The sequence below is a fragment of the Vulpes vulpes genome, chromosome 1 (genome assembly GCF_048418805.1).
Source record: "Vulpes vulpes isolate BD-2025 chromosome 1, VulVul3, whole genome shotgun sequence".
NCBI classification, from domain to species: Eukaryota; Metazoa; Chordata; class Mammalia; order Carnivora; family Canidae; genus Vulpes; species Vulpes vulpes.
In genome coordinates this window covers 102,488,773-102,500,818 of record NC_132780.1, presented here as the reverse complement: position 1 = coordinate 102,500,818, position 12,046 = coordinate 102,488,773, and positions in this window count along the sequence as shown.

Genomic DNA, 12,046 nt, shown 5'->3' with positions numbered 1-12,046 from the left:
AATACATTTTTCCTTTGCGTAAACTGGCCCAGCTTTCTTTATAACCTCAAATAATCAAATATTTGTTTTTCCTAGTTTTAGTTCCTACAGTTTTTGACTTGACCAAAAATTAGTAATCTCTATGAATTTTGTCTCAAGAGTTATATGATAAATGAGACAAGGAGCATTTTGAAGTTACCATCAGTGACTTCAGCCCATATTCTCATGATTTCATAAAATTAAGGAATTTTTATTGTTTTATGCAGACACAAGCTTAAGCCAGAATTTCCCAGTCTGAAAAAAATTGCAAATAAGCTAAATTTGAGCTGCATAGCTTATGTTTCATTTAAACAAATTTCACATTATAAAATGAACTCTGAATTTTTCTTCTCATCATTATTGAATTTTTCTATTTTTCATTCTTCTGTTAATCAAAGTTTATTATTTAAAAACTTTCCCCCAAATCTGTCATCTACAGAGTAAAAATTCTAACTGAAATATACATGTCCAGACAGACATTTACTTCTGTCTGTCTAGAGTTAAAAAGAAAAAAAGTCTGTCTAGGATGTTCATTTCTTACTTAGCTGTTTGTTATCAGACAGACAAATTACAACACTATATTAACAAAAATTACAAAAATCTCTGCACTCTCACCTACTTCTTGTAAATCACTAGAAGTGTTTTCTCAAAGTAACACGAAAGGTACAGAAATGAAGCAGAATCATTTTTGCATTGATTTTCCTTGGAAACTCCAAACTGGAAGGAGATAGCATTTCTTTCCTCTCTATCTGCAAATCTATTATTTAAAAAATTCTGAAATTCCCTTAATATGCCCAAAGGATTCCCAGTGGGATGAAGTCAAAGTTGTTCTACCGGGCCTGTGAGCTAATCATCAAATCATCTACACGCAGCTAGTTATAACAATTAAAACTACACGTTGTGTCAACAGGGTTCATGATAGGGGCATGTGTCTAAAATGTCACTGAATGGCGTTTAGAATAAGCTTGTTTTCCTTCCTCTTTTAATGGTCCCACTACGCAAATATTTACTTGCCCACTTGGTAATCCCAAAGGTACATTAGAATTAACATGTCCAAATCTGAAATTAAAATCTTCCTCTATTCCATCCCCAAACCTGCTATTCTTCCAATATTCCCTGTCTCAGAGAACAGGGTCACCAAACAAATATTTGTACACACCATAAGTCAGGGACGTATTTGTAAAACTGACTTCTCCCTCAATTCCATTTTCTTGGCCATTGCCTCTAGATTTAATGTACTGAAGATGCCCTAAATCCAACTATCTCTTTCTATTTGTGCAGTTAATCCTAAAACCCATAATGCCTTCATCATAATACCTGGACTTATTAAATAACTTCCTAACTACACTATCTGCATCTGCTAACACAGTCATCCAGTCCATTTTCCACATTGACATCAGACTGATTTTTTATAAAATGTACACCATTTCACCATCATCCCATACACACACACTCTTCCCACTTGACGTGTATAAATAACTTCTCATTCCACATAGAGTAACAACCAAAATTGGTAAGCCTAAACATCTATGTCCCTACACTGAGAAAAAGACCCAATAAATAACTGTATATAATTGAAGAGGTTTATTGCATTGCATGTATATATTATTTACAGTAACCCTAATTGAACTTACAAATAACAGCCAATATTTCAGTGGATCAACACAACAGAAGTTTAGTTCTCTATAAATATAGGCACATGTGCTTAACTGAACAAATATTTATTCCTTTTGATGATTCAGAGTCCAAGCTCTTTCCAACTTGTCACTCAAGCATTTTCCACACATGACTTCCTTTCAGGTTTATGTTTTCTTTTGGATCAAGCTAGAAGGAGAAAGTTCACAGGGGATTCCAAATGTGAGGTGCTTATGAGCCAGAAATGTAAATGATATACATCACTTTCAATGCTAAATTCAATCATATCACTATAGTCAACTGAAAAGGGAGGCTGTGTGTGCCGAATGAAAAGAAAACAGATTTAGTTCATTTCTTCTACTGATTCTACTACAGTGTCTGATTCTTATTTACCTGTTTTACCCTCCTTCCCATGTAGACAATGTTTTCAGCATCTTCCCAAGGGAAGCAAACCCAATTCCCATCTAGCCTGTATTCCAAGAAAAAGCCAGAATCTCAGTTGATACTCTATAGTCTCCAGCTGTAGCTGTTCTTTGTCTGAAAACCAAGAATTTTGTTTAGTATTTTGCCACATGTTATAATTACACATGCCAATATACAATTTTTGTAGAATTTGTCTGTCATCCTGTGGAGAACATGAACTTTGCAAAGGTATCCAGAGTCTTTATCAACATAATATTGTCAATATAAACAAACACGCCTACTATTCTACAAAAGTGTCACCCAAATAAATATTCTTTACATCCTTTTAATCCATTATATTCTCTTCTTAGTAAATTTTAGTCCAGTCAAAATACTTACTCCTTTTGAGGGACCTAACCACTTATAAGAAGACCTCTATCCTTAATCTGATTTTCTGACTATGTCCAGATTGTCAAAGTTTGGCTAAGTAAAACTGGATATTGGATGAAAGTCTTTCCTCTTGTTTGGAAGCTGCCCCCATCCCCAGTATTTAGCCTGTCTCTATTCCAGGAAATCTCAGCTATGTGGCCAACAAGCCTACCCTTGTGTAGGCGTAAATATAGAGTGGGTCTGAAATATCTGGAGGTTTGGCAGTTGTCTCTGATAAGGTGTCAGAAAGTATAGAATTTTATCCCAACCCCAATTTCTCTGTCCGTTCTCCTCTCCTACATGCTCATTCCCACACCCATCTCTGCCTCACCTCTCTGCTTTGAGTGAAAACAGGTGCTAGATGAGCTGATTGTTGGAAGATCAGTATGACTTCACTTGCTAATTTCACAGGATTTCCCACACTGTCATTGGCTTCTGCCTGACAAGCTTCAGGTTCCCTTTGGCTACAGACTCTGGCCATGTCCTCTCACATCTGGTCTTCACAAATATGCCCCAGGTTTCACAAATATGAACTGAGGTATCACTGTTGGAATTGGGCTATTCTCATGAAAAAGTGACTCTAAAACATTCAGAGTCCAAGAATGGAATTTAATTGCTTGTCCCATGTCTGTTACCTCCCATTTTCTGTCATGAAGTCATGTACTTAGTCTGGAGGTGACCTGGGTCTATAATCCTAGTGAATGATTTGTTCAGAAATCCATGGAATAGGTATGGCACTATCCACTAAACCCTACATGGCAGAAAAGAAATTAATTTAAATATTTTTCATCTTTGTTTCTGACATGGTATATAAAAATATGGGAGTGAGGAGGTAGTGTGTGAGCTGTTGGAAGCAGAAAGAAGGTCCCTAAGACCTTCTGTCCTACTAATATCCTCACACTCTTAAGGATTGTTCATTTTTTCAGCTTTTGCAGCCAAAGTTGAGGCCTGTTGGAACTTATGATCTGGTCTCTCTTGAATGGAACAGGGCTTGGCCAGGAAAAGGGAAGAAACAATCTCATTGGATCAAAATCAAGGTGTTATCCGGGTGAATTATTTTCTGGAAGCTTTGGGTGAGACTTTGTTTCTTCCCTTTTCCTGTTTCTAGAAGCTGCCTTTATCATTGGGCTCATAGCCCCTTCTTGGACCTTCAAAGCCAGCAGGGTTGCATCTCTTGTGCTTGTCCTTTATAGTCAGTTTCCCTAGACCCTGACTCTTGTGCCTCCTTCTTCCACTTTAAGGACTGTTGTGATTGCCTCAGATCTTTCCAGATAATCCAGGATAATCTCCCCATTTTAAGCTCAGCTGATGAACAGCTGTAATTCTATCTACATCATTAATTCCCCTTTTCCATGCAACCTACCATATTCACAGGTTTATCTTTGTTGGCAATTATTTTACCTATCATAGATGGCCTTAGAAGAGATGAATTTTTGCCTAAATTCCCATTTAGGACACTGGAAATAAAAGATTATTTCTCACTCTGCTCCTTCCACATCTGGCTACATCGAAATGAACTTGGTCCTGCAGAGTGTTCAGGCAGGAGAGCCTTCATGTTTAGCTTTGGAGTCTGCTCCCCATCACTGCATTGCATGGCCAGCACCTGGAAGTTCCTGCAGTGTCTGAGAGTGGCTAGGAGACTCACTCCTGAAAAGACTGGGGAGGATGGGCTGGGGCATGTAGACAGATGGTATAATAGAGACCTGAAGGGGTTACCACACCAAAGAAAGCTGGGAGAGGCAGAAAGCCTTTCAGGATGGCCAAGCCCTGTTCCATTCAAGAGAGACCAGATCATAAGTTCCAACAGGCCTCAACTTTGGCTGCAAAAGCTGAAAAAATGAACAATCCTTAAGAGTGTGAGGATATTAGTAGGACAGAAGGTCTTAGGGACCTTCTTTCTGCTTCCAACAGCTCACACACTACCTCCTCACTCCCATATTTTTATATACCATGTCAGAAACAAAGATGAAAAATATTTAAATTAATTTCTTTTCTGCCATGTAGGGTTTAGTGGATAGTGCCATACCTATTCCATGGATTTCTGAACAAATCATTCACTAGGATTATAGACCCAGGTCACCTCCAGACTAAGTACATGACTTCATGACAGAAAATGGGAGGTAACAGACATGGGACAAGCAATTAAATTCCATTCTTGGACTCTGAATGTTTTAGAGTCACTTTTTCATGAGAATAGCCCAATTCCAACAGTGATACCTCAGTTCATATTTGTGAAACCTGGGGCATATTTGTGAAGACCAGATGTGAGAGGACATGGCCAGAGTCTGTAGCCAAAGGGAACCTGAAGCTTGTCAGGCAGAAGCCAATGACAGTGTGGGAAATCCTGTGAAATTAGCAAGTGAAGTCATACTGATCTTCCAACAATCAGCTCATCTAGCACCTGTTTTCACTCAAAGCAGAGAGGTGAGGCAGAGATGGGTGTGGGAATGAGCATGTAGGAGAGGAGAACGGACAGAGAAATTGGGGTTGGGATAAAATTCTATACTTTCTGACACCTTATCAGAGACAACTGCCAAACCTCCAGATATTTCAGACCCACTCTATATTTACGCCTACACAAGGGTAGGCTTGTTGGCCACATAGCTGAGATTTCCTGGAATAGAGACAGGCTAAATACTGGGGATGGGGGCAGCTTCCAAACAAGAGGAAAGACTTTCATCCAATATCCAGTTTTACTTAGCCAAACTTTGACAATCTGGACATAGTCAGAAAATCAGATTAAGGATAGAGGTCTTCTTATAAGTGGTTAGGTCCCTCAAAAGGAGTAAGTAAAAGATCAGACGTTTGCACTACAGAAGTAGTGTGTACATAAATATGTATTGTGTTAAGCCACTGTTCATGGTTATTTGTTAAAATAGAGGCAGAAGACACACTATGGGAGGTGGGGCAAGATGGAAGAGCAGCAGCGCCCTAACCCCACCCCCCGATCCACTTACCCACATGACTCTCAAACCATCCTGAACACCTAGGAATTGGACCTGAGATGTAAACAGGGAACCGTTGGACATTACAGAGAGAAAAGTTTTCGTTTCTAACCAGGTAGGAAGGCAGAAATAAAGAAATAAAAGAAATGAAAGAAAGGAAAGAAAGAAGACGGAAGGAAGGGAAACAAGAAAAAGAAAGAAAGAAGAAAGAAGGAAAGAGAAAGAAAGAAAAAAGAAAGAAAGAAAAAAGAAAGAAAGGAAGAAAGAAAGAAAGAAAGAAAGAAGAAAGAAAGAAAGAAAGAAAGAAAGAAAGAAAGAAAGAAAGAAAGAAAGAAAGAAAAAGAAAAGAAAGATTAAAGTGGGGGAGGCTCACAAGGCGCAGAGTAAAGGGAGCAGCGAGAGCCCCAGGCCAGAGGCGCAGCCCCCACCCGCCGGGACCTTCACAGTCCACCGGAGCTTCCCGGATGGAAGAGGGCTCCGCGGGGAAGTCGGCAGAGCCGGGATCGCAGGGAAGCCTCCAGGCCCCGGTGTTGCTAGAAGAGGAGCGGCCCCCGCACAGCCAACCGCGGACCTCGGGGGAGGGCTGGAGCACCGCGGCCCGGGCCTCAGGAGACTCCAGTGGCTCAGGCAGCATCTGAGGGGCGGGGCGCGTGGGAACAGGGGTCTCACGGCGTCAACAGCTCCCACTGTGCCCGGCACGGGTGGGGGTGGGGCATCTCCCCCAGGTGCACACACCTGAGAGTCAGCACAGCAGCCCCTCCCCCAGAAACCAGCTGGAAGGTCAGGGGAAGAGGGAGTTCTTGACCCAGAAACACTGGAAAGCACAGGACCAAGGGAAAGTCGAGGGAATATAGTATATATAACTAGAGGGTCTCCCCCCTTTTTAAAATTTTTTTTGTTTTTTCCATTACAACACGTTTTTATATCAGACTAAAAATTTCCAATATTTTATCTCTTTTCCCATCTTAACTACAATATTTTACCAGCGCTTCATTTTTAAGTTTCTTCCTTTTTGACTTTCATATTTCTACAATTACGTCTTAGATATATTTTTCACTTCTAGATTCCCTTCAACATATTCAATTTAATTTTGGAAGATATAAGAGATATAGCTTTTTTGTGTGTGTTTTTTGTTTTCTCTGCCTCGTTTTGTTCTACAACGGCGGAAGTTAATACCTTCTAAAACATGACCAGCATGCACCCAGAACCAGTGGTATACAGTGCTGGTTCATTCTGTGAGACTATATTCTCTCTTCATTCCCATTCTGCCCCCCTCTTTTACCTTGTTTATGTTTTGGTCAATGCTGGGGCCCTCTACAAGTATTGCTGGTTTATATAAATTTGGGACTGAGCATCTTCTAACATACAGAACAAAATACACTCAACCAAGAGGATCATCCTCTTGGACTCCTCAGATAGATTACATTCTCTCTCTACTACCACTTCTTCACCACCATCCCCCAGTTCCCCTCCTTTTTTTTTTCTTTTTTCTCTTTCCTCTTTACTTTTTTCCTTTTTCTTTTTTCCTTCTTCCTTGGGGTTTTTAGCCTTCTATTTTTACTACTTTATTTTACAATTTGTTTTTCACTCTAGTGGTCCTTTGTTTTATTTTGTTTTGATCTTCTTTTTCTTTTTCTGGTCTCTGACCTCATCAGAATCACCAAGAGTGGAATTTACATAGGTTGTGGTTGATATTTTTTACTCAACCCACTCATAAACCCACTCTGCACTGAACAAAATGACTAAAAGGAAGAATTCACCACAGAAGAAAGAATCAGAAACAGTACTCACTGCCACAGTTACAGAATATGGAATTTCAATTTGATGTCAGATAGCCAATTCAGAAGCACAATTATAAAGAAACTGGTGGCTTTGGAAAAAAAACATAAAGGACTCTAGAGCTTTTGTTACTGCATAATTTAGATCTAATCACGCCGAAATTAAAAATAAATTAAATGAGATACAATCCAAACTGGATGTCCTAACCGCTAGGGTTAATGAGGTGGAGGAAACAGTGAGTGATATAGAAGACAACTTGATGGGAAGGAAGGAAGCTGAGGAAAAAAGGTAAAAACAATTAAGATACCATGAGGAAAGGCTAAGAGAAATAAATGATATCATTAGAAGGAAGAATCTACGTATAATTGGGATTCCAGAAGAGATTGAGAGGGAGAGAGGGCCAGAAAGTACATTTGAACAAATCGTGGTTTGTGATGAGAACTTTCCTAGTTTGGCGAGGGAAACAGGCATTCATATCCAAGAGATAGAGAGGTTTCCCCCCTCCACCAAAAAAAAAATCAATAAAAACCATTCAACACTTTGATATTTAATAGTGAAACTTGCAAATGTCAAAGATAAAGAGAAAATCCTTAAAGCAGCGAGAGACAAGAGATTCCTCACTTATATGGGGAGAAATATTAGATTAACAGCAGACTCCCCATAGACCTGGCAGGCCAGAAAGTACTGGCAGGATATATTCAGGGTCCTAAATGAGAAGTACATGCAGCCAAGAATACTTTATCCAGCAAGGCTCTCATTCAGAATAGAAGGAGAGATAAAGAGCTTCCAGAATAGGAAGGAACTGAAAGAATATATGACCACCAAACCAACTCTGCAAGAAATATTAAGGGGGATCCTGTAAAAGAAAGAGGAAGTCCAAAGCAATAAACAACAGAAACAGGGACTGAATAGTCAATATAATGACACTAAATTCATATCTTTCAATAGTTACTCTGAATGTGAACGGGCTAAATGATCCCATCAAAAGATTCAGGGTTTTTGACTGGATAAAAAGCAAGAGATGCCTGGGTGGCTCAGTGGTTGAGCATCTGCCTTAGGCTCAGGGCATGATCCTGGAATCCCAAGATCGAGTCCCGCATCGGACTCCCTGCAGTGGAGCCTGTTTCTCCCTCTGCCTGTGTCTCTACCTCTCTGTGTGTGTGTCTCTCATAAATAAATAAATAAAATCTTAAAAAAAAAAACCACAAGACCCATCTATTTGCTGTCTACAAGAGACTCATTTTAGACCTAAGGACACCTACAGCCTGAAAATGAAAAGTTGGAGAACCATTTATCATTCAAATGGTCCTCAAAAGAAAGCTGGGGTAACAATCCTCATATCAGATAAATTAAAGCCTATCCCAAAGACTGTATGTAGTAAGAGATGAAGAGGGACAAAATATCATACTTAAAGGGTCTATCCAATAAGAAGACCTAACAATCATGAATATTTATGCCCCTAATGTGAGAGCTGCCAAGTATATTAATCAGTTAATAACCAAAGCAAAGACAGATAATAGATAATAGATTAGATAATAATACACTAATACTGGGAGACTTCAACATGGCGCTTTCTGCAAATGACAGATTTTCTAAGCACAACACCTCCAAAGAAACAAGAGCTTTAAATGATACACTGGACCAGATGGATTTCACAGATATTTACAAAACTTTACATCCAAACGCAATCGAATACATTCTTCTCAAGTGCACATGGAACTTTCTACAAGAGAGACCACATACTGGGTCACAAATCAGGCCTCAAGTGATACCAAAAGATCAGAATTGTCCCCTGCATATTTTCAGACCACAATGCTTTGAAACTAGAACTCAATCACAAGAAGAAACTTGGAAGACTCAAACACATGGAGGTTAAAGAACATCCTACTAAAAGATGCATGGGTCAACCAGGAAATTAGAAAAGAATTAAAAACATTCATGGAAACTAATGAGAATGAAGATACAACCATTCAAAATCTTTGGGATACAGCAAAAGCAGTTCTTTTTTTAAAAGATTTTATTTACTTATTCATGAGAGACACACACAGAAAGAGAGAGAGAGAATGGCAGAGACAGAGGCAGAGGGAGAAGCAGGCTCCATGCAAGGAGCCCGACGCAGGACTCGATCCCAAGTCTGGAGACTTGGGATCATACCCTGGTCTGAAGGCAGACGCCAAACCGTTGAGACACCCAGGGATTCCCCCAGCAAAAGCAGTTCTAAGAGGGAAATACATCACAATAAAAGCCTCCCTCAAAAAATTGGGGGAAAAAAAGGCAAATAAAACCTACACCAAGCAGAAGAAGAGAGATAATAAAGATTGAAGCAGAACTCCATGAAATAGAGACCAGAAGAACTGTAGAACAGATCAACAAAACCAGGAGTTGCTTCTTTGAAATAATTAACAGGATAGATAAACCATTAGTCAGGCTTATTAAAAAGAAAAAAAGAAAAGACTCAAATTAATAAAATCATGAATAAAAGAGGAGAGATAACAACCAATACCAAGGAAATACAAATGATTTTTAAAATGTATTATGAGCAGCTATATGCTATCAAATTAGGTAATCTAGAAGAAATAGATGCATTTCTGGAAAACCATAAATTACCAAAACTGGAATAGGAAGAAATAGAAAACCTGAACAAGCCAATAACTAGGGAGGAAATTGAAGCAGTCATCCAAAACCTCCCAAGACACAACAGTCCAGGGCCAGATGGCTTCCCAGAGGAATTCTATCAAACGCTTAAAGAAGAAATCATACCTATTCTACTAAAGCTGTTTGGAAAGATAAAAAGAGATGGAGTACTTCCAAACTCATGCTATGAGGCCAGCATCATCTTGATTCCAAAACCAGACAAAGACCCCACCAAAAAGGAGAATTACAGACCAATATCCCTGATGGACATGGATGCAAAAATTCTCAACAAGACACTAGCCAATAGGATCCAACAGTACATTAGGAAGATTATTCACCATGACCAAGTGGGATTTACCCCTGGGATGCAAGGCTTGTTCAACACTCGTAAAGCAATCAATGTGAGCCATCATATCAACATGAGAAAAAACAGGAACCATATGATCCTCTTAATAGAAGCAGAGAAAGCATTTGACAACATACAGCATCCATTCCTGATCAAAACTCTTCAGAGTGTAGGGATAGAGGGAACATTCCTCAGCATCTTAAAAGCCATCTACAAAAAGCCCACAGCAAATATCATTCTCAATGAGGAAACACTGGGAGCCTTTGCCCTAAGATCAGGAACAAGACAGGGATGTCCACTCTCACCACTGCTATTCAACATAGCACTAGGAGTCCTAGCTTCAGCAATCAGACAACAAAAAGAAATAAAAGGCATTCAAGGGGAGGGGCAAGATGGCGGCAGAGTAGGGTCTCCAGGTCACCTGTCCTCAACAAATTACCTAGAAAACCATCCAATCATCCTGAAAATCTACGAATTCGGCCTGAGATTTAAAGAGAGACCAGCTGGAACGCTCCAGTGAGAAGAGTTCGCTCTTCTATCAAGGTAGGAAGACGGGGAAAAAGAAATAAAGACACAAAAGGCCTCCAAGGGGGAGGGGCCCCGCGAGGAGCCGGGCTGAGGCCGGGGCGAGTGTCCCCAGGACAGGAGAGCCCCGTCCCGGAGGAGCAGGAGCTGCACCAACCTTCCCCGCGGAAAGGCCTCCCGGGGACTTGGAGCAGGATCCCCAGAAAGGCGGGGACGCCCTCGGGCTCCCTGGGACAGTAACAGAGGAACTGCGCCCCGGGAGAGTGCGCCGAGCTCCCTAAGGGCTGCAGCGCTCGGCGGGACCCGGAGCAGCTCGGAGGGGCTCGGGCGGCGGCTCCACGGAGGGGGCTGCGGGGCTCCGGGAACAGCTCAGCGGCGGCTCGGGCGGAGGAAGAAGCTCCGCGGAGGGGGTGGTGCGGCCCCGGGAACAGCGCGGCGGCAGCAGCTCGGGCGGAGGAAGAAGCTCCGCGGAGGGGGCGGCGCGGCTCCGGGAACAGCTCAGCGGCGGCGGCTCGGGCAGAGGAAGAAGCTCCGCGCGGAGGGGGCGGCGCGGCCCCGGGAACAGCTCGGAGGGGCTCGGGCGGCGGCTCCGCGGAGGCGGCTGCACCGCCGGGAGCGCGAATCCAACAGCGCAGGCCCCGGAGCACAGGGCGCCGGGACACAGCCCAGGATCCGGCCTCCCCCCGGGACAGGCAGAGGCTGGGAAGGTCCAGGACAGCAAGGACGCTCCTGCCTGGAACTGAGCAGATCAGCGGCCCCGCCCGGGAGCCCCCAGGCCCTGCAGACGGAGAGCCCCGGTGCTACTGCGGGGGCTGACTTCAGGGTCCCAGAGCTGCCCCCGCCACTGTGGCTTCCTCCTGGGGCCTCACGGGTTGAACAACCCCCACTAAGCCCTGCACCAGGCAGGGGCAGAGCAGCTCCCCCAAGTGCTAACACCTGAGAATCAGCACAGAGGGCCCCTCCCCCAGAAGACCAGCGAGACGGACCAGTTCCAAGGGAAGTCAAGGGACTTAAAGTATACAGAATCGGAAGATACTCCCCCGTGGTTTTTTTTTTTTTTTTTTTTTTTTTGTGCTTTTTTTTTTCTTTCTTTCTTCTTGATTTCTGATTGCTTCCCCCACCCCACCCCTTTTTTTTTCTTTTCTCCTTTCTTTCTTTTTCTTTCTTTTTCTTCTCTTCCCCCCCCCCTTTTTTTTCTTCTTTCTCTTTTTTCTTTTTCTCTTTTCTTTCCTTCTCTCTCTTTTTCTCCTTTTCCCAATACAACTTGTTTTTGGCCACTCTGCACTGAGCAAAATGACTAGAAGGAAAACCTCACCTCAAAAAAAAGAATCAG